Source organism: Erinaceus europaeus, chromosome 7 (assembly GCF_950295315.1).
Source record: "Erinaceus europaeus chromosome 7, mEriEur2.1, whole genome shotgun sequence".
In the NCBI taxonomy this organism is placed as follows: domain Eukaryota; kingdom Metazoa; phylum Chordata; class Mammalia; order Eulipotyphla; family Erinaceidae; genus Erinaceus; species Erinaceus europaeus.
Genome location: NC_080168.1, coordinates 68,262,757 through 68,282,851, shown reverse-complemented (window position 1 = coordinate 68,282,851; position 20,095 = coordinate 68,262,757). Strand labels below are relative to the sequence as shown.

The window sequence follows — 20,095 nt, the reverse complement described above, 5'->3', positions numbered from 1 at the left end:
ACTGGAGAAGTTTTTGGCACTGGGTAGAAACAACTCAGCAGCATGAATCTCAGGTCTGGTCTGTGGCACTGCATATGCTTGTGTCATGTGTCATTCTCTCTATCTCTGCCTTTCTCATCAATCAACAAATGGATTTTTAAATTAGGCTACCTGGTGATGTAGTCCTCTCATTCTAAATAAATACTTGAAAAAACTCTAAATAAATTTATATTTTATTCTTTTATGAAAAAGGTATTAAAATATTTTTTTCTAATCATGTGTTCTTTTCTATGAAGCCACGAAATAATTTAGAAGGCCCAAATTAAAAAGTGCATTACTTCTATTAATGTATGAGGTTTAATTATATAGTATATACAATTAAATTTAACAAAATATAAATATTGGGAATTAGCAATAGGAAAGACATGCTCAGTGTTCTCTGAGTGGCATTTGTAAACCCTGAAGTGCAGAGTGCGGCCACACTGGAGCCTCAGCTCTGAGGGCTGGCTGCTTCTTGCCTTTGGTGCAGTGTCTCCAGGATCAGTCATCACACACAGTGCTCAGGCCCCTCTCCTGCCCTTTACTGAGCTGCCAAATGAGGACAGAACTGCAGGAGCAGGTCTTCATGGGCTTAGCTTAGAGCACAGGGCAGAGTGACAGAGTGCTTCTTGCTGTCTCTCCAGGTTTGAATGCAACTTCAGGATCAAGCACTCTGTGTCCCTGCATAGCCTGTGGGTGTCTGCCTACTTGGAGAGGTCCGGGAGAGCCACTAACGGAGACAAGAGGTCGCTGGTTCTAGGCTGGCCCAGCAACAGCTTTGTGGTTACTTTCTCGTAAGACCTCCATCTTGGTTTTCTATGTGGTCATGACTTTTACATCTAAAACATTTTCATCTAGTTGTCTGTAAAGCCAATGGCTCAAGCATGAAGCTTTAGTCTTTGTTTTTTTCTCTCGTTTTCTACTGAACATTAAAAGGGAAAACAAAAGAAAACACAGCTCATCTAGGACAGTGTAATCATGACAGGAGGCCCAGCAGACAGAGACAGGAAATATGGATATCAGTGTTCTGTGGAGTTGAACTTATTTCTTCCCAATTTCTTGCACTGCAGGTCTGTTCAGCAAAAGCAGGAGTGGCATTCCTGTCTGGAGAGGTATGTTTGCCAGTACATATTTTCTATCTTTCATGTGTAATCAAATAATGCAGATCTTAGCACAGCAGTGTGGCCCTCTCTCCTGCCCTGCCCCATGGTGGTGAGTTCTGGTTTAGAGCCACCTGCCACTCAGGCAGATGTTGGTCCCTCCTTCACATATGTATCATACTCCATTATTGATTTCTGAGGGACTTGTGGTCAGCACTCTTTATTTCCCTTTCTTCCAACTTGTGATAGGAGCCAACGGCTATTTTCAAAAGGTGAATTGAAATTCCATAAACTGTAGACACCTATCATGGTGAGATGGTAAATTTTACCCATGTGAGAACAACTAGACCATAAACCACTCCCCTTAACCCCCCTGCACCACACACACACACACACTGTTGCTGGGTGAATCAATAGGCCCAGGTTTCCCTTTTACATTATTCTCAAAACAAGTTTCCCTCCCTCCCTTCCCGGAGCCCTGGGCCATGGGTTCTCAGCCTGAAGCTGCAGATCTGGAGCTCCAGTCTCACAGACCATGTCATACTTCCAGGGCTCCTCTCACTTGCCTGAAATAAAACTCTTTACTTTCCCCAGATATAGATCTAACTTCATGAGAATGTTCATCTGTTTGGAAAAATAGCAAAGGATATTAAAAACATTAGCAACAAATATTGACTTGGGGAAAAAAAACCTAACAGCTCATCCTTTCTCCTCTCTTTTGGGTCCCTGTTGGATTTGATTAGCTGCATCTCTCTTGCTAAGAACAGGGAACAGTCTGTAATGACTACCAGGACACCCTCCCTGTACAGAGGGAGGACAGGGCATGCCGAAGTGTTTTTTAAGAGGGTAATCATATTGCTACACATAATGGGATGTAGAAAATAAGAGTATTCAGAATTTATGTGTGGGAGAAAGCATATAATCAAAATGTGTATTCCTTTTTGCAGACTGTTTTAATTGTTTTATTTTTATAAAGATAGAGAAAAAATTGAGAGGAATAAGGGTGGAGATAAAGAGAGTCAGACACCTATAGCACTGCTTTATAGCCCGTGAAGCTTCCCCAGAGCAGGTGGAAGTAGGGAGTTGAACCCAGGTCCTTGCTCTTGCTAACAGCTGCACTCTAATGGGTATACCACCTCCATGCTGTGCAGTTGGTTTACTAGAGAAACTACAGATATTTATTTATTTATTTTTTATTTTTTTAATTTTTTATTTAAGAAAGGATTAGTGAACAAAAGCATAAGGTAGGAGGGGTACAACTCCACACAATTCCCAACACCCAATCCCCATAACCCACCCCCTCCCATGGTAGCTTTCCCATTCTCTATCCCTCTGGGAGCATGGACCCAGGGTCGTTGAGGGTTGCAGAAGGTAGAAGGTCTGGCTTCTGTAATTGCTTCCCCGCTGAACATGGGCGTTGACTGGTCAGTCCATACTCCCAGTCTGCCTCTCTCTTTCCCTAGTAGGGTGTGACTCTGGGGAAGCTGAGCTCCAGGACACATTGGTGGGGTCTTCAATCCAGGGAAGCCTAGCCAGCATCCTGGTGGCATCTGGAACCTGGTGATTGAAAAGAGAGTTAACATATGAAGCCAAACAATTTGTTGAGCAATCATGGATCCCAAGCTTGGAATAGTGGAGAGGAAGTGTTAGGGAGGTACTCACTGCAAACTCTAGTGTAGTCCTGCTTTCAGGTATATATTTTTCAGTAGTTTATGGATACGTGTGCACATAGGCTCTCTCTCACAGAAACTGGTGTATATCTAGGTTATGGGACTTTGTTAGAAAGTGAACTACCTGAGATGAAATTAGAGTGTACTATTAAAGGAAAGGTCTCACCCGAGTAATGAAGCTGAAGGGTTGTCATTCCACACGTGAAGTCTCTGGATACATTCTGAGGTGAAGCATGTTGAGGTAGCAATCGTTGCTTTGGTTAGGTTGTGATCGGCAGATGCAATGTTATTTGGTTTGGATTGGGAGATGCATACGGGAAAGTGGGCCCTATCCAAGGGTTCCAGGACTGGGGGAAGTAGGGGCTCTATAGTGAAGATGTGAGATTCCTGCTGTCTTAGGGTTCAAAAAGACAATCAATAGTTAATATTATCATCACATTATTTGTTAATTGGGTTAACTTTGAAAAGTCCCTTTGTTATGGTTTGCTGTACAGTACCCAGTATCTTGTATATAGCTGTGCTATTGGAAGCTTCTAATATACTTGGTCTAGGCTTTTGAGAGAGTCTGCATGTCAAATACATAGCCTATATATTAAAAAGATTCAGTTTGTCTTTTGAGAAACTTTGAGACATACAATTGATTTCCCCCTCTCATATTAATTAGCTACTGATTTATATGTCTACATTTTGCTAGGAGTGTACATAAAAACCATTCCCACCACCAAAGGACTGTGACCCATCCCTCCCGCCCACTCCCACCCCCCACTGGCCCAGGAAGCTACATGCCTACCCCTCACCACTGGGTTTTTACTTTGGTGCCCTACTTACAATTTGATCAGGTCCTGCTTTTAGTTTCCCTTTCAGATCTTCTTACTCAACTTCTGTTATGAGTGGGATCATCCCATACTCATCTTTATCTTTCTGACCTAGTTCACTTAACATAATTCCTTCTAGCTCTGTCCAAGGTGGGTCAGAGAAGGTGGGTTCATTGTTCTTGATAGCTGCATAGTATTCCATTGTGTATATATACCACATCTTTCTCAGCCACTCATCTGGTGTTGGGCACCTGGGTTGCTTCCAGGTTTTAGCTATTATGAATTGTGCTGCTATGAACATAGGAGTACACACCTCTTTTTGGTTGGGTGTTATGGAGTCCTTGGGGTATAACCCCAGGAGAGGAATTATTGGGTCATATGGAAGGTCCATGTCTAGCCTTCTGAGAGTTTTCCAGACTGCTCTCCACAGAGGCTGGACCAATTTACATTCCCACCAGCAATGTAAAAGGGTTCCTCTGTCCCCACAGCCTCTCCAGCATTTGTTGCTGCTGTCCTTTTTGATGTATGCCATTCTTACAGGAGTGAGGTGGTATCTTAGTGTTGTCTTGATTTGCATTTCTCTGATAATCAGTGACCTAGAGCAGTTTTTCATATGTTTGTTAGCCTTTTGGATCTCCTCTGTGGTGAATGTTTTGTTCATTTCCTCTGCCCATTTTTGGATGGGGTCATTTGCTTTTTTGCGGCTAAGTTTGCTGAGCTCTTTATATATTTTGGTGATTAGTTTCTTGTCTGATGTCTGGCATGTGAACATCTTCTCCCATCTTCTCCCTCTGTGAGGGGTCTCTCTGTTTGTTTAATAGTTTCTTTGGATGTGCAGAAGCTTTTCAATTTGATGTAGTCCCATTGGTTTGTTTCTGCTTTGGTCTTCCTTGCAATTGGGTTTGATTCATCAAAGATGTCCTTGAGGTGTATGTGGGAAAGTGTTTTACCAATGTTTTCCTCTAAGTATTTGATTGTTTCTGGTCTGACATCTAGGTCTTTGATCCATTTGGAGTTGATTTTTGTTTCTGGTGAGATAAAGTGGTTCAATTTCATTCTTCTGCATGTTTCAACCCAGTTTTCCCAGCACCATTTATTAAAGAGAGCCTCCTTTTTCCATTTAATCCTTTGGGCCCCCTTATCAAAGATTAGATGCCCATAGGTGTTGGGATTTACTTCTGGGCTTTCAATTCTGTTCCACTGGTCTGTATGCCTATTTTTGTTCCAGTACCATGCTGTTTTGATGATGATGGCTTTATAATATAGTTTAAGGTCTGGGAGTGTGATGCCGCCATTTCTGTTTCTTTTCCTTAAGATGGTTTTGGCAATTCTAGGTGTTTTCAGGTTCCAGATAAATGATTGTAGTGTTTGTTCTATTCTCTTAAAGAAGCCTGGTGGAACTTTGATGGGTATTGCATTAAATTTGTATATGGCTCTGGGGAGAATATTCATTTTGATGATATTTATTCTTCCAATCCATGAGCATGGGATATCTTTTCATTTCTTGGTATCAGTTTCTATCTCCTTGAGTAGCGACTCATAGTTTTCAGTATACAAGTCTTTCACTTCTTTGGTCAACTTTATTCCTAGGTATTTGATTGATTTTGCTGAAACAGTAAATGGGAGTGATTTCTGGATGACTTCTTCTTCAGATTTAGTGTTTGCATAAAGAAATGCCACTGATTTTTGTACATTGATTTTGTAGCCTGATACCTTGCTATATTGCCTAACAACTTCCAGTAATTTTCTATTGGATTCTTTAGGTCTTTCTATGTATACTATCATATCATCTGCAAATAGTGAGAGCTTGACTTCTTCCCTTCCAATCTGTATCCCTTTGATTTCTTTCTCTTGCCTGATTGCTATGGCAAGAACTTCCAATACTATGTTGAAGAGTAACGGTGACAGTGGACAGCCCTGTCTAGTCCCCGATCTGACGGGGAATGCTTTCAGCTTCTCTCCATTGAGTATGATGTTGGCTGTAGGTTTGCTATATATAGACTCCACTATCTTGAGGAATTTCCCATCTATTCCCATTTTCTGTAGAGTTTTGAGCATGAATGGGTGTTGGATTTTGTCAAAGGCTTTCTCTGAATCTATTGAGATAATCATGTGGTTTTTGGCTTTGCTTTTATTGATGTGATGAATGACATTGATTGATTTACGGATGTTGAACCAGCCTTGCATTCCTGGTATGAATCCCACTTGGTCATGATGAACAATCTTTTTGATGTGTTGCTGTATCCGGTTGGCCAAGATCTTGTTTAATATTTTGGCATCTATGTTCATCAGAGATATTGGTCTGTAGTTTTCCTTTTTTGTTGTGTCCCTATCAGCTTTTGGTATCAGGGTGATGTTGGCTTCATAAAAGGTGGAAGGGAGTATTCCTGTTTCTTCAATCTTATGGAATAGCTTAAGAAGTATGGGTATTAACTGTTTCCTGAAAGTTTTGTAGAATTCATTTGTGAAGCCATCTGGTCCAGGACTTTTGTTGTTGGGGAGACAGATATTTATTTTTATGTGAAACTGTGAATGCATAGTAAGCCAAAGGAATTCTGAGTGGCTCTACAGCCTAAACATAGAAATAATGTTGCTTATTAAATTCCATAATGTTGATCAGGCTCTTCCTGATATCAGTCATCATAGCTTCTTGTAAGGAAGTGAGTTTGAGGGCCAGGTAGCAGTGTACCTGGTTAAGCACACACATTACAGTGCACAAGGACACAGGTTCAAGCCCCTGTTCAAGCTTCACGAGTGGTGAAGCAGGGCTGCAAATGTCTCTTCCTCTCTCCTTCTCTATCTCCCTTCCACTCTCAAGTTCTTTATGTCTCTATACAATTATACATATATATATTTTTAAAAAGGGAGTGATTTTTAACTAACTGGAAACTCCTACAAGAATCAAATAAATTTTCTAAAAGCAAGGGTGAGGCTCAAAGCCCTGTGTTAGAGAGAGATAGCATATGGCTGAGGGTGAGAATTCCTACATGTATTTTAGGGAGATATGAATGTGAACCCATCAGATAACTACAGTCTTGCAAAACATCATTCCTGGGGTCCAAGTGGTAGCACAGCAGGTTAAGCCAAATGGTATGAAATGCAAGGATCAGCATAAGGATCCAGGTTTAGCTGCAGGCTCCCCACCTGCTGTGGCCTCCCTTCACATGCAGTGAAGCAGGTCTTCAGGTGTGTGTCTTTCTTTCTCTCCCCCTCTGTCTTCCCCTCCTCTCTGGATTTCTCTCTGTCCTATCCAACTACAGTAGCTATAATAACTACAACAATGGGGAAAATGGCCTCCAGGAACAATGGATTCATAGTGTAGGCACCAAGGCCCAGCAATAATCCTGGGGGCAAAAAAAAAGTTTCTCAGCATAAACAAATAATTTTCCCCAGTTAATTGTCACCCTTATAAAAGGTGGTTTCAGTGTTTTCACAGGTCCCTGTCCCTTATGATTTACTGAGGTAAATGTAACCTGGAAAAAAATGGTAAATGTAAAAGCATCACTGAGAATTCCCTCAGGTGCTTTACCTGGACTCGCCATTTCATGGTCTTTTCCCACACTCAAGGAGCCCTTCCATCTGGAACAGATGACTTCAGAGACCCCAAGGCAGCTGGTCCCCAATCCCAGGCAGCAGAGAAGGAGCCAGCAGGGAAGAGGTGAGCCCCAAACTTCTGGAAGTGACTCCTCTTGGCTGTCTCCTTTTCTGAAGCAGGATCATGACACTTTGGACCACCCACATGGGGTGGGGTGTGTGTGTGTATCCAGAAAGGCTATAGGCAGGGACCCAATACTCACCCCAAGTCATTTCTAGAAAGGTATTTAATTTTGTGAATCGCTCTAGGTCAGGGTGGGCAACACTTTTTCTGCCAGGGGTGACATGGATATTCAAGAGATAATTTGCAGGCCCTACAAAATTATCAACTTGAACATGAGCACTGGATGCTATGTGCCAACTTTGATTCCCAGATAAATGACTCCCTGGCTCTCCTGTTGCCTGCTGGCTGGAGGTCCCCACCTGTGTATGATGACAGTGGTTCCTATGCTGGGTGCTCAGAGGCATGAGCTTCTCTGTAGGTGCATTCTTCTCTCATTTGAGCAGCGCCTTTAGGATCTGGGAAGAGGCCTTCCCCACCCCAGGGTGTGTCCAGTATCCTGGCCACCTCAGGAGCAGATGCACTGCCAGGCCTTTCAATCCATACATGTAGTGGGGACTTCCATGCACAGAGAGTATTGGGGGGTGAAAGGGACTCTGAGTACAGCCTGGGCTGAACTGGCCTTGACTCAGCTAGAATGTGGCTCTAACCTCACTCCACTCTGACTTACTTCCCACTGGATGTTGATGGTCAGTGCTAATTTTTTTTTTAATTCTCCAGCTTCCTATTCCCCCATACTTACATATTATGCTTCTAATATGCCTACTACAGAAAAAAATGATTTGATAAGATTTTGCATCATAGGAAGGGCAAAAGGATCTCTTAGATAGTGCACTGCATTGCTTTTGTATGACAAAGCCTCAAGCCCAGACCCTCCACGTTGAAAAAAGCTTTGGCACCATCTCTCTCTCTCTCTCTCTCTCTCTCTCTCTCTGTCCCCCCGTCTATTTGTCTGTCTCTTTCCCCTCTATTTTTCTGTCTCTATCTTAAGAAGAAAGATTTCGCACCAAGAATGAAAATTGCATAAAATACCTTTTAGCAGGATGACTCTTACTTTATAAATACCTAGTTTACCCTTTTTTTGTTGTTGTTGTTGTTGTCAATAATATTCTTACTTCACTGAAACCTGAGGAAACTGTAACTGAATCTTGCCTTAATAGATGGAGAAAGGTGAAGTTGCATTAACTTGTTTAATCATCTCCATTTGTTCCCCCCCCCAAAAAAAATAATAAAATAGACCATCTATGTGATGAGTCACAGAATCAGAGTCTCCAGCAGGGCATATCTATCTGTGATTAACAGGAGAGCTGAGCCTGACAGTCCTTCTTGGGATGAAGTCCTTCTTGGGACTCCTCTTCTGAATGTCTGTGGCCTGGAGTCACTACTGTAAGATTGCACAAAGGCTCTATTCCATCAAGGAAAGGAGCGTTTTTGCCAAAAGCCTTTGTAAGGGACTATATTTGGGTTCCATTTTAGAAGTCTTCAAATGGGTCTCAGGTAGGAAAACCAGGATACATGTATCAACTCATCTATAAACATTCTCATGCTGATGTAGAAAAGTTCCCTGCTGTATTAAATAGGTGTCTGTCCTACTGAGCCTCAGTAGGAAGTGGACCTGCCCCAGGCTCTTTATTTAGCTGTCCTCCATCCTCTCCTAGCCTTTACTGAGCAGCCAGGAAACACCTCCTCTGCTCCTCCCAAAGCTCAATGTCTTGTTCACAGGTGTCCTTACTGATGGGAAAGGCCCCTGGATGGGATTCCAAGGAGTCATCAGGAACTCCCAGCCCCTGGGAGCCCTGTTGGATAAGCAGACCTTCTCCATCCTGTACCAGTGAGAAGCCATCTGGCAGCAGTCCCTGTTCTTGCAGATACGCGTGGCTCTGGTGATACTGCGGGGCCTGTCCACGCTGGCCCTGGGTGCAGCTCAGTGCCCCCCATCTGTGCGGGTCAGTAGGGGCCAGGGTGGTTGCAGTGCACCACAGGATAGCAGCACAGCTCTGCATCGCCCCAGTTACAACATCTTCACTGGAGTGACTGGCCCCATGGTATGTGTCAGTATCCCCAGTAGACGCCCGCTAGCCATATGCTGCTGGGCATTTGTGTTTCTTTTCCCTTTCTTTTCTTTCTTTTTTTTTTTTAGAATAACAAAAAAATATTTTACTAAAATTTAAAAGATTTACAGAAGTTTCCAGACAAGCCATACCAAATGGTAACAAGCTTTTTCTGGAAGGGAGGATTCGACACTTGACAGCAAAGTCACAATGTTATTAGTGAGGGCTGTGATGTTTGCTTTATGTTCCCATTTTGGCTCAAACAATAAAGCTTGTCCATCTACAGTGTCTAAATAAAAGTTAGACTTGGCTAGAGAGCATATTGTAAAGAACTGGGTAGCTGTTTCAACCAATGCAATTAGATCACTATAAAATGGGGGGAAGGAACCTGTAAAATATAAAATGTCCCTCCTCAAAAAAACCCAACAATAATAAAATAAAGAAAAACACCCCCTGCAGCTAACCCTGATGACTACCTTCATTCACAGTGCCTTATACTTAAACCATGATGGAGAAATGAGTAAAAGCAGGGAGGGACCACTGCTCTTAAACGTTTCACAACAATCCAGATGATGCTTCCAGCCTCTGTTCATGCTTAACAGTGAGTCAGGACAAGACACAGATTTGCTAATGTGTATTTAATCACCAAAGGACTGAAGATATCTGGGATTTTTTATTTTGTAATCTAAGACTGTCCATTAAATGCAAAAAAAAAAAAAAAAGGAAGAAGTCTTGGAAGAACAGGAGATGTGATGCACATTTGATCATCAGATCCATTTAAATATTATTCGTGGCATATAGCCTAGTCGATGCTCTAGCTGTCTATGGCTTGAGCTTCATTGGTCTTCCACTGCTCCCCTACATCATTTACTAATGGATCTCTGGACTGGGAGCACTTAACAAAGCCTGGATCAATAGCAGAACTATGCGGATCTGCAGAGCTGGGGACCATTTATCTTTCAAAATATCTAAACATATTCTTCCCAAATTGTCTATATTAGGATGATAAATTCTGGTCATGGAACGTACTTTAGGGTCTGCCACTGGGTAATCATCTGGAAGGAATAGTTCAAGTTTAAAAGTGACTCCTTCAAAGGGGGAATCCTGAAGGCCAACAATGCCCGCATGAAAATAACGGGGGTTGCTCTCATCTGGTTCTGCTTTTAATACCAGGAACAGGTTCTGCCAGCTAACTCTGGGTTTCCAGGCCGCCACTGGAAGTCTCTGCAGAGCCGCCACCCCCGCCCCCCCACCCCAACCCCGCGTGCCTGGCTTCCCATGCCGCCACCACCAGGGGACCCTCTCTGCCGCCAGGGGCCTCCCAAGGCAGTCCCGCCTGGTGGCCTAGAAGCAAAAAAAAAAAAAAAAAAAAAGAGCCAAGGCCCAGCCGCCTGGGCTCCACTTCTCGGCCCCCCTTTTTTAATTAATTTTTTATATTTTCCCTTTTGTTGCCCTTTTTTAAATTGTTATTGTAGTTATTAGTATTGATGTCATCCTTGTTAGACAGGACAGAGAGAACTAGAGAGAGGAGGGGAAGACAGACAGAGGAAAGAAAGACACAGATCTGCCTCACTGCCTGTGAAGCCACTCCCCTACAGGCAGGGAGCTGGGGGCTCGAACTGCGATCCTTCAGCAGGTCCTTGCGTTTTGCACCACGTTGCTTAACCTGCTGCACTACTGCCCCGCTCCCTTTCCCCCCCTTTTTTAAAATATATATTTATTCCCTTTTGTTGCCATTGTTGTTTTATTGTTGTAGTTACTATTTTTTAAATATTCCCTTTTGTTGCGCTTTTTTGTTGTAGTTACTATTTTTTAAATATCTATTCCCTTTTGTTGCGCTTTTTTATTGTTGTAGTTATTATTGTTATTGTTGTTGTTGGATGGGACAGAGAGAAATGGGTAGAGGAGGAGAAGACAGAGAGGGGAAAGAAAGACACCTACAGACCTGCTCACTGATTGTGAAGCAACTCCCCTATAGGTGGGAAGCTTGGGGCTCCAGCCGGGATCATTACCCCCATCCTGACACTTGTGGGCGCTTATCCCGCTGTGCTACCACCCAGCTCTCCTCTTTTCCCTTTCTATATACACTGAGTATGTGCTTGTCTCTGAAGGTCATGTATACCCTATGGGTTTTTGTCTTTTTCTTTTTGCCTCCAAAGTTATCATTGGGGCTTGGTGGCAGCACTACGAATCCACTGCTCCTGGAGGCTATTTTTCCCATTTCATTACCCTTGTTGTTGTTGTTATTGTTTTTATAGCTGTTGTTGTTGTTGTTGGATAGGACAGAGAGAAACCGAGAGGACAGGAAGACAGAGAGGGGGAGAGAAAGATAGACACCTGCAGATCTGCCTCACTGCTTGTGAAGCGACCCCCCCCACACACACACATGAGGAGCTGGGGGCTCAAACTGGGATCTTTATGCCCGTCCTAGTGCTTTGAGCCATGTGTGCTTTACCCGCTGCATACCGCCCAGACCCCGGTATTTGCCTTTAATGACTTTGGTGTACCTTACTAATAGTGAGGCTATTTCTCATATAGACCCTGAATAATAATACTTTGATCAGTCTTTTCAGGAAGCATTTCTTTAGATCATGTTCAGAACTATATTTCTCTTTTTAAATATTTTTCATGACATGCTAGATTTTATATATATGGAGACAGAGACAGAGGCAAAGGCAGGGACAGAGAGACAGGGAGACAGCATCCCAGCATAGACAGCACCCATCTGCCTGGGATGATCCCCTAATCTCTCTGCCCTCTCTCCATCCCAGGAGATGTTCTCATTCCTACTCCCTGCCTGTCCTGGGACCCTCTACCTAGTAATTGCTACCTCTGTTTTTTGCCTAGTTACCATGAATTTTTGATCATTTGAGAGTTGGTTTCTGCTCTTGAAAGTTGATCACACTTTCAAGGTGATTCCCTCCTCCCACCTACATTAAGGAGCACTTTAACTGCTATGTAGATAAAATACATTTCCTTGCAAGAAAAAATTGGAAACTATGATCTGTATTTAAAGTTGATTTACAAAGATCTGAACTTGCTAGAATATTTATCTCTCATTTTCAAGGAAACAGTCACTGTGCAAGAAGAAATACAAGTGTTGACAATAGTATTTTATTTTTTTATATTTATTTCCTCTTTTGTTGCCCTTGCTGTTTTTTATTGTTGTAGTTATTATTGTTGTTGTTACAGATGTCGTAGTTAGATAGGACAGAGAGAACTGGAGAGAGGAAGGTGAAGGCAGAGAGGAGGAAAGATAGATAGACACCTGCAGACCTGCTTCACCACCTGTGAAGCGATTCCCCTACCAGGATCCTTAAGCTGGTCCTTGCCCTTGGCGCCACGTGCACTTAACCCGTTTGCTACCACCCAATTCCCAAATATATATTGTTCTTATGCACTCAATCAAAGAGTTACTGAAATTAGCAATGTTTACTCTCCAACCATAGTCAAGTCTGTGGAGCTAAGAGAATTTATATTTTTACTTGATTCATTCTTTGTGAACCTTTGTGGAGGAAATCTAGTTGGTTTTCTTAACAACAGCAGGTCATGTTCAGACGTGGCTTCCTAGATCCTAGGGTAACCTGCAATGACACAGTGAAGTCAGGGGGTCCAGGTGGTGGTGCACCTGGTTAAGTGCATACATTACAGTGTACTAGAACCTGGGTTCAAGTTCTGGTCCCCACCTGCAGAGGGAAAGCTTCATGAGTGGTGAAGCAGGGCTGCAGGTGCCTTTCTGTCTTGCTCTCTACCTCCCCCTCCCCTCCCAATATCTCTCTGTCTCTATCCAGTAATAAATAAATACAAGATTAAAAAAAGAAAATTAAAGTCAGGGACACACTTTCCCTCCAATCTGCTCTCCCCTCTTCCTCCTTCCCTCTTCTCCCCTGTTGCTTTGGTCCTTTCTCTTCCCCTTCCCCTGTAACATGAGTAAGACAGCAGTTTTTTAGGGTGCTGTTAAAGCCGTGTGGCTGCAGACACTGTTCCTCCAGCACACACAGTGGCTGTGATGGCTCTCAGAGTTGAGCAGGTATAGCCACAGCCTGTTAAGGCTGCAGCCTATCCCTGCCTTGTGCCTCCTCTGTGTTGCAGGTAAGCCCAGCTGCAGGTCCTCACTCCTGAATGGGGTTGTGAAATACAATGGCTGCAAGAAGAACGTGTCCATGGCTAGATGCTTGGGGGAATGTAAACGGACTTACAGGTGAGTTCTGTGCATTACTGTGAAGGGAACTGAGCTTTCAAACAATACATGGAGGGGGCAGGCAGGGGTGCACCTGGTTGAGTGCACACATTACAGTGCACGAGGACCCAGGTTCCAGTTCCAAGTCCCCACATGCAGGGGGAAAGCTATATGAGTGGTGAAGCAGGGCTGCAGATGTCTCTCTCTGTCTCTCCACTCCTCTCAATTTCTGGGTGTCCCTATCCAATAAATATAGAAGAATTTGAGGAGGATGTCCCTGTATCATTTCAGAAGATGCTTCAAAAGTGTTTATCCCTGCCCTTTCTTTTGTTTTAGATACAACTATGAGATCTTCCAGTTAGAGAACTCCTGCCGGTGCTGTCAGCCAGAGAACCGAGAACTAATGCTGGAGTGTGCGGATGGCAGCTTGGCCCCCTATCCATACAGGCATGTCACGTCCTGCTCCTGCGTAGACCACTGTCAGGGGGCTCCCACCCAGGCTGCCACAAAGAGCTGACACAGCCTGACCATCCACTGTGGATTTGACAGCTGAATGACAGGGATAGTCACTCACCAGTGAGGAAATTCAAAAGCCTGCCTGTCACTCAAAATAAATCCTCACTGTCATGTATTTTGTTCTCTGATTGGCTGGATCTGACAAATAAATATCAACCTGCAAGGAAAATTCACAAGCATTTATTTTTATAGTAATATGAATTGGTCAGGGACCAAGTGGGCTACACCTGGTTGAGCACACATGCTACAGTGTGCAAGGACTGAGGTTTGAGCGTCTGGTCCCCACCTGCAGTGGGAAAGATTGTCAGTGATGAAGCAGGTCTGCAGATGTCTCTCAACCACAAGGCTGGCATGCCAAGGGAAGACTGATAGATGAGCTTCCAGGGGGTCAGCCATCCATGCTCAAGCACACATCAACCCACAGAGACCCTGCTCTATCACTCACGAAGCTTCCCCCCTGCGGCTGGGGACCGGGGGCTTGAATGTGTGCACTTAGCCAGGTGTGTCATAGCATAGCCCCCTTCATAAAGCTTTTTACATAAATATCACAGAACATCAAAATAGTCAGCAAAATCCTAAAAATGATGTGCCAAAGAAATTAAGATGAGTAAAATTCACATTTTACTGACTGAACCCTGCACCCGGTGGCTCAGTGGTCTGGGGAGGGATGGGTGGCCATCACCGGAGAGGTCAGCAAGGTTAGCAGGAGCCAATGTGGCCCAGACAGAAAGTGGAGAAAGGAACTAGGAAGACTTGAAAGGGCAGGGGTCCTGTATGGATGCCTTGAGGATTATCTCAGGAGGGTGGCCTGTGTTTTGATGTTATTTTATTTTTTTCTTTATTTCACGGTAGCATTGTACAATTTCATTCATGTGTTGGTCTACTTATGCTCACTAGTTCTAACATAGCTGCATTTCCCTTTTTTACTTAACAAATATTTTTATTTATCACTAGGTAGGTGGTCTCTTTAAAGGAACATTAACAGAACAATTGTTCAGTACAGAAAGTGTTTTTATGTAAATTGTTATCTGTAACCACTTACGCTCACTAGTTCTGTATTCCTTTTTTTTTTTTTTTTTTGCCTTTAGGGGCTCAGTGCCTGCAGTATGAATCACTGCTCCAGGAGGCTATTTTTCCTTTTGTTACCCTTGTTGTTTATCATTGTTGTTGTTATTATTATTGCTATTATGGTTGTTGGATAGGACAGAGAGAAATTGAGAGAGGAGAGGAAGAGAGAAAGACACCTGCAGACCTGTGCAGGTGGGAGCCAGGGTCTTGAACCAGGATCCTTAATCCAGCCCTTGAGCTTGGAGTATGTGCACTTAACCTGCGGCACTACCACCCAGCCCTCTAGTTCTGTATTGTTTAGGTCAGATAATATTTACTTGCAGTCCTTGCTAACCTTCCAGTAGAGACCCTCAGATTTTCTTCCTTTTCTTGTTTAGACAACAGGGAGATTATTGTGAGTTCTGAGGCCCAGTCCAAAGGTGGAGGAGACAGTTCTGCATCAGATATAAAAGATGGGAGAAGTCAAGGACTGGCATAAGGATCCCTAAACATTTCTCTCCATTTCTCTCTGTCCTATGCAACAACAACGACAACAATAACAACAACAATAATAACTACAACAACAATGAAAAACAACAAGGGCAACAAAACGGAAAATAAATGCATATATAAAAATTTTTTTAAAAAGATGGGAGAAGAGTGAGAGGAGGCTTGCTGCTGCCTGAGGGCCACTGTTGGCTGCATGCCCTTTTGCAAAGAATAAACGCCTTAATTCAACTCCTTATCTTTTGACTTGACACAGATTTTTCATTGGATGCCTTTTACAACACATTGCCCTCAATTCTACTGATTCAAAAACTTGTTATAATACCATTCTACAGGTGACTCGGCAAAGTTAATGTGAGAACCGTGGTAATGGTTCATTTAATGCAACACCAGAGCCTCACACATGGGTGACTTCATGGCTCCTGTGCCACCTTTCTAACTCTTTTCCTCTAGATAGAGACCGAGAGGGGCAGCACAGGAACTGAATTGACCCGGTTGCCTGGTGCTCCCCTGTGGCGCAGGGGCTATATGAGGACCCTGTGAAACGGGGCACACACCCTCCACCAGCCCTGGGCTCTGGCTCTTGAACTGAGTAAAATTGATTTATTTGATATATAGAGATATGTAAAGTCTGCTCAGTGAAAGCTCTAATCCTAATCCTACTCTGGTGAAAGACTGTTTATATATCATGCCCTCTGTCTCCTGTGGGTGTCATTCTGTTGTGAATTCTTGTTAATTCTAGAATCAGAATTGTGACACGTAGTTCCAACCAAATGTTAATATTCTATTTTTAAAAAATATTTATTCCCTTTTGTTGCCCTTGTTGTTTTATTGTTGTAGTTATTATTGTTGTTGATGTCATCATTGTTGGATAGGATAGAGAGAAATGGAGAGAGGAGGGGAAGATAGAGAGGGGGAGAAAAAGGCAGACACCTGCAGACCTGCTTCACCAATTGTGAAGCGACTCCCCTGCTGGTGGGGAGCTGGGGGCTCGAACCGGGATCCTTAGGCCTATCCTTGTGCTTTATGCCACCTGTGCTTAACCTGCTGTGCTACAGCCCAACTCCTGTTAATATTCTATTATCTTCCTTTCCTTCTTGGCTTAGTTCCTTTATCTTGCTTGTAAATCTGTCATCGGAACTGACAAGGCTGAACAGAGGAGGGGAGGGGGCCCACTGAAGTGGAAGGACCCAGGGCCACATGTATGCCCTGCCCACTTCACTCCCATGTCAGACTGGCTTCCTCTGCCCCCTGGAGCCTGTCTCTGTGTGTGTGTGTGTGGGGGGGGGTGTTTACAAGTGTCTCCTGATGCCAGAACAGTCTCCCTGGAGTGTGATTGCTAACTGCTTTTTGGCAAGATACTATTTTAAATAGTCCTGGGGGCCTGATTGTGGTACACCTGGTTGAGCACACATATTACAGTGCACAAGGATCCAAGTTCAAGCCTCTGGCCCCCATCTGCAAGGGAAAATCTTTTTGAGTGGTGAAGCCATGTTGCAGGTGTCTCTGTCTCTCTCCCTATTACCTGCCTTCCCTTTCAATTTCTGGCTGTTTCTATCCATTAAATAAATAAATGTAATAATAGAAAAATTAATTTACATGATAGAAGTCTACATAAAATTGGCATTTGAAATAACAAAGCTCTGTTTTGAGGTCCCCTGTTACAGAGCACATGAGTGGAAAGAAACTGCTTCTGGAAAGCCTTGTTTTCACTAGCTTAACTTTTTCCTTTCTTTAATTTCCTCTTCTTTTTAAACTATCTTTATTTATTGAATAGAGACAGCCAGAACTTGAGATGGAAGAGTTAGAGAGAGGGAGGGAGAGACATAGAGACACCTGCAGCCCTGCTTAGTCACTTTTGAAGCTTTCCTCCTGCAGTGAAGATTAGGGGCTTGATCTTCACTGTGCATTGTTGTGTGTTTAACCAAGTGTACCACTGCCTGACTCCCCCCTTTTTTCTCTTGGCCTTTCTTTATTTTTCATTTCTTTCTTTCATTCCTTTTTTTTTTGCTTTTGGGCTTATCACCAGGTTTCAGGGCCAGCACTATGAATCCACTGGTTCTGGCAGCCATATTTTTTAAATTCATTTATTTATTTATTTTGGCTAAGACTGAGAGAAACTGAGAGGGGAGGGGTATACAGAGAGGGATAGAGACCTGTTTCTCGGCTTGTGAAGTGTCCCTCTGCAGGTGAGGAGCCAGGGCCTCCTACCAAGATCCTTGCATGAGTCTGTGCTTTTATACTATGTGCACTAAACCCAGTGCACCCCCACCTACCCTACACTCCCATTTGCATTCCTTTACAGGTGAGAGGAAATACAAAATAACAGGCAAAATCTTCACCCAGTACTTTGTTTAGGCCAGAAGAAGCTCTGCGAATGTCCCCCCTCAGCTCAGAGGGAGAGGGAAGTTTCTCTGCATGTGATGCCTCTTTTTTTTTTTTATTATCTATGTATGGATTGACTGATTGATTGGATAGAAATGGAGAAATTGAGAAGGGAGGAGCCTATAGAAAGGGAAAGAAATGGAGACACCTGTCTCTATATTTCACCACTTGTGAAGTTTTCCCCCTGCAGGTGGGGGGCCAGTGGCTTGAACCCAGGTCCTTGTGCATTATGATGTATGCACTTAACCAGGTGCACCACCACCTGCCCCCGTTTTTTTGTTTTTAAAGAAGCTCCCACTGATATTTTGCATACAACTCTATATATATGCTATTCTTTTTTTAAGTTTTATTTATAAAATGGAAACATTGACAAGGCCATAGGATAAGAGGGGTATAATTCCCACGACCAGAACTTCGTATCCCATCCCCTCTCAATAGCTTTCCTATTTATCCCTCTGGGAGTATGGACTCAGGGACATTATGGTGTGCAGAAGGTAGAAGGTCTGGCTTCTGTAACTGCTTCCACGCTGAACATGGTTGTTTACAGGTGGATCCATACTCTCAGTCTGTCTTTCTCTTTCCCTAGTGGAGCAGAGCTCTGGGGAAGTGGGGCTCCAGGACACATTGGTGGAGTCGTCTGTCCAGGGAAGTCCGGTAGGCATCTTGGTAGCATCTGAAGCCTGGTGGCTGAACCTAAAGGCTGGAATATTGCAGATGAAGATTTCGGGTCTCTGTTTTGAAGATAGCTAGTAGGCCTATTTTAAAAATGTTATATTCCAAAGGGACATATATTCCAAAGGGATATATATTCCAAAGGGATATTATATTCCTACTGCTTTGTCCTCCTCTCAGCCAGTCTCATTCTGCAGGTAGCAGGGGTGGGTCTGGGCAAAGCCCTATTTCTCTTTCTGGCTCTGAGATTTTGAACTTTACATCCTGTCTCTAGATTTTATTCAAACTTAAGTCTGTCTCTAAACCCTAACACCATCAAAACAAAATGAGTTGAGTTAGATTCTTAAAATTTATTTTGGATTTGAGTCCCTACTACACCTGCAGAGGAAAAGCTTTGTGAATGGTGAAGCAGTGCTGCAGGTCTCTTTCTCTCTCTCTCTTCTTCCTCTTTACTTCCCCTTTCCCTTTTGATTTCTGCTGTTATTATCCAATAAATAAAGATACTAAAAATATTTTAAAATTATTTTTAATTTTTAAAATATTTATTTTCTCTTTTGTTGTCCTTGTTGTTTTATTGTTGTAGTTATTATTGTTGTTATTGATGTCCCTGTTGTTGGATAGGACAGAGAGAAATGGAGAGAGGAGGGGAAGACAGAGAGGGGGAGAGAAAGAAACCTGCAGACCTGCTTCACTGCCTGTGAAGCAAACCCCCTGCAGTTTGAGAGCAGGTGTACTTAACCCACTGTGCTACTGCCTGACTTCGTTAAGATTATTTTTAAGCAATTTATATTTACAATTAAATTTTGATTTGATAGAACAAGGCAGTTCATACAAGAAAGGGAGATAATGGAGAGAGAGAGAAAGACATGTGCAGCTCTGCTTGCTTGTCAAGCTTTCCCCCACCCCCTAGCAGGTAGGCACTGGGGCCTTGAACCTGGGTCCTTATTCATGGTTATGTGCATGCTCAACTGAGATCACCACCACTTGTGCCTATCTTAAAATTATTAAAAAATTTCTTAAGAATCCCCTCAACTCTTCATCTGCACTATTCCAGCTTAGGTCCATGATTGGTCAACAATTTGTTTGGCTTTGTGTGATAACTCTTTTCAACCACCAGGTTCCAGATGCTAGCATGATGCTGACCAGACTTCCCTGGACAGACAACCCCAGCAGTGTGTCCTGGAGCTCTGCTTCCCCAGAGCCTTTCCCCACTAGGGAAAGGGAGAGGCAGGCTGGGAGTATGAATCAACCAGTCAATGCCCATGTTCAGCGGGGAAGCAATTGCAGAAGCCATACCTTCCACCTTCTGCATCCCACAATGACCTTGGGTCCATACTCCCAGGGTTAAAGAACAGGAAAGCTATCAGGGGATGGGATGGGATACAGAGTTCTGGTGGTGGGAATCCTGTGGAGTTGTACCCCTCTTATCCTATGGTTTACTCAATGTTTCCTTTTTATAAATAAAAAATTTAAAAAAGG

At 43.3% G+C, this 20,095-nt stretch overlaps 1 long non-coding RNA gene and 1 pseudogene across 1 annotated transcript in view; one reads left to right on the top strand and one right to left on the bottom strand.

Annotated features, from left to right (window-relative positions):
• Nucleotides 1-1,091: 1,091 nt before the first annotated feature.
• Nucleotides 1,092-20,095, top strand: part of LOC132539443 (uncharacterized) — a 33,231-nt gene continuing 14,227 nt past the window's right edge. The window contains exons 1-2 of the long non-coding RNA XR_009550732.1: nt 1,092-1,130; nt 7,171-7,261. This is a non-coding gene — a long non-coding RNA (uncharacterized LOC132539443). The remainder of the gene's footprint in view (nt 1,131-7,170; nt 7,262-20,095) is intronic.
• Nucleotides 10,087-13,474, bottom strand: LOC103123057 (ubiquitin-conjugating enzyme E2 N-like; annotated as a pseudogene).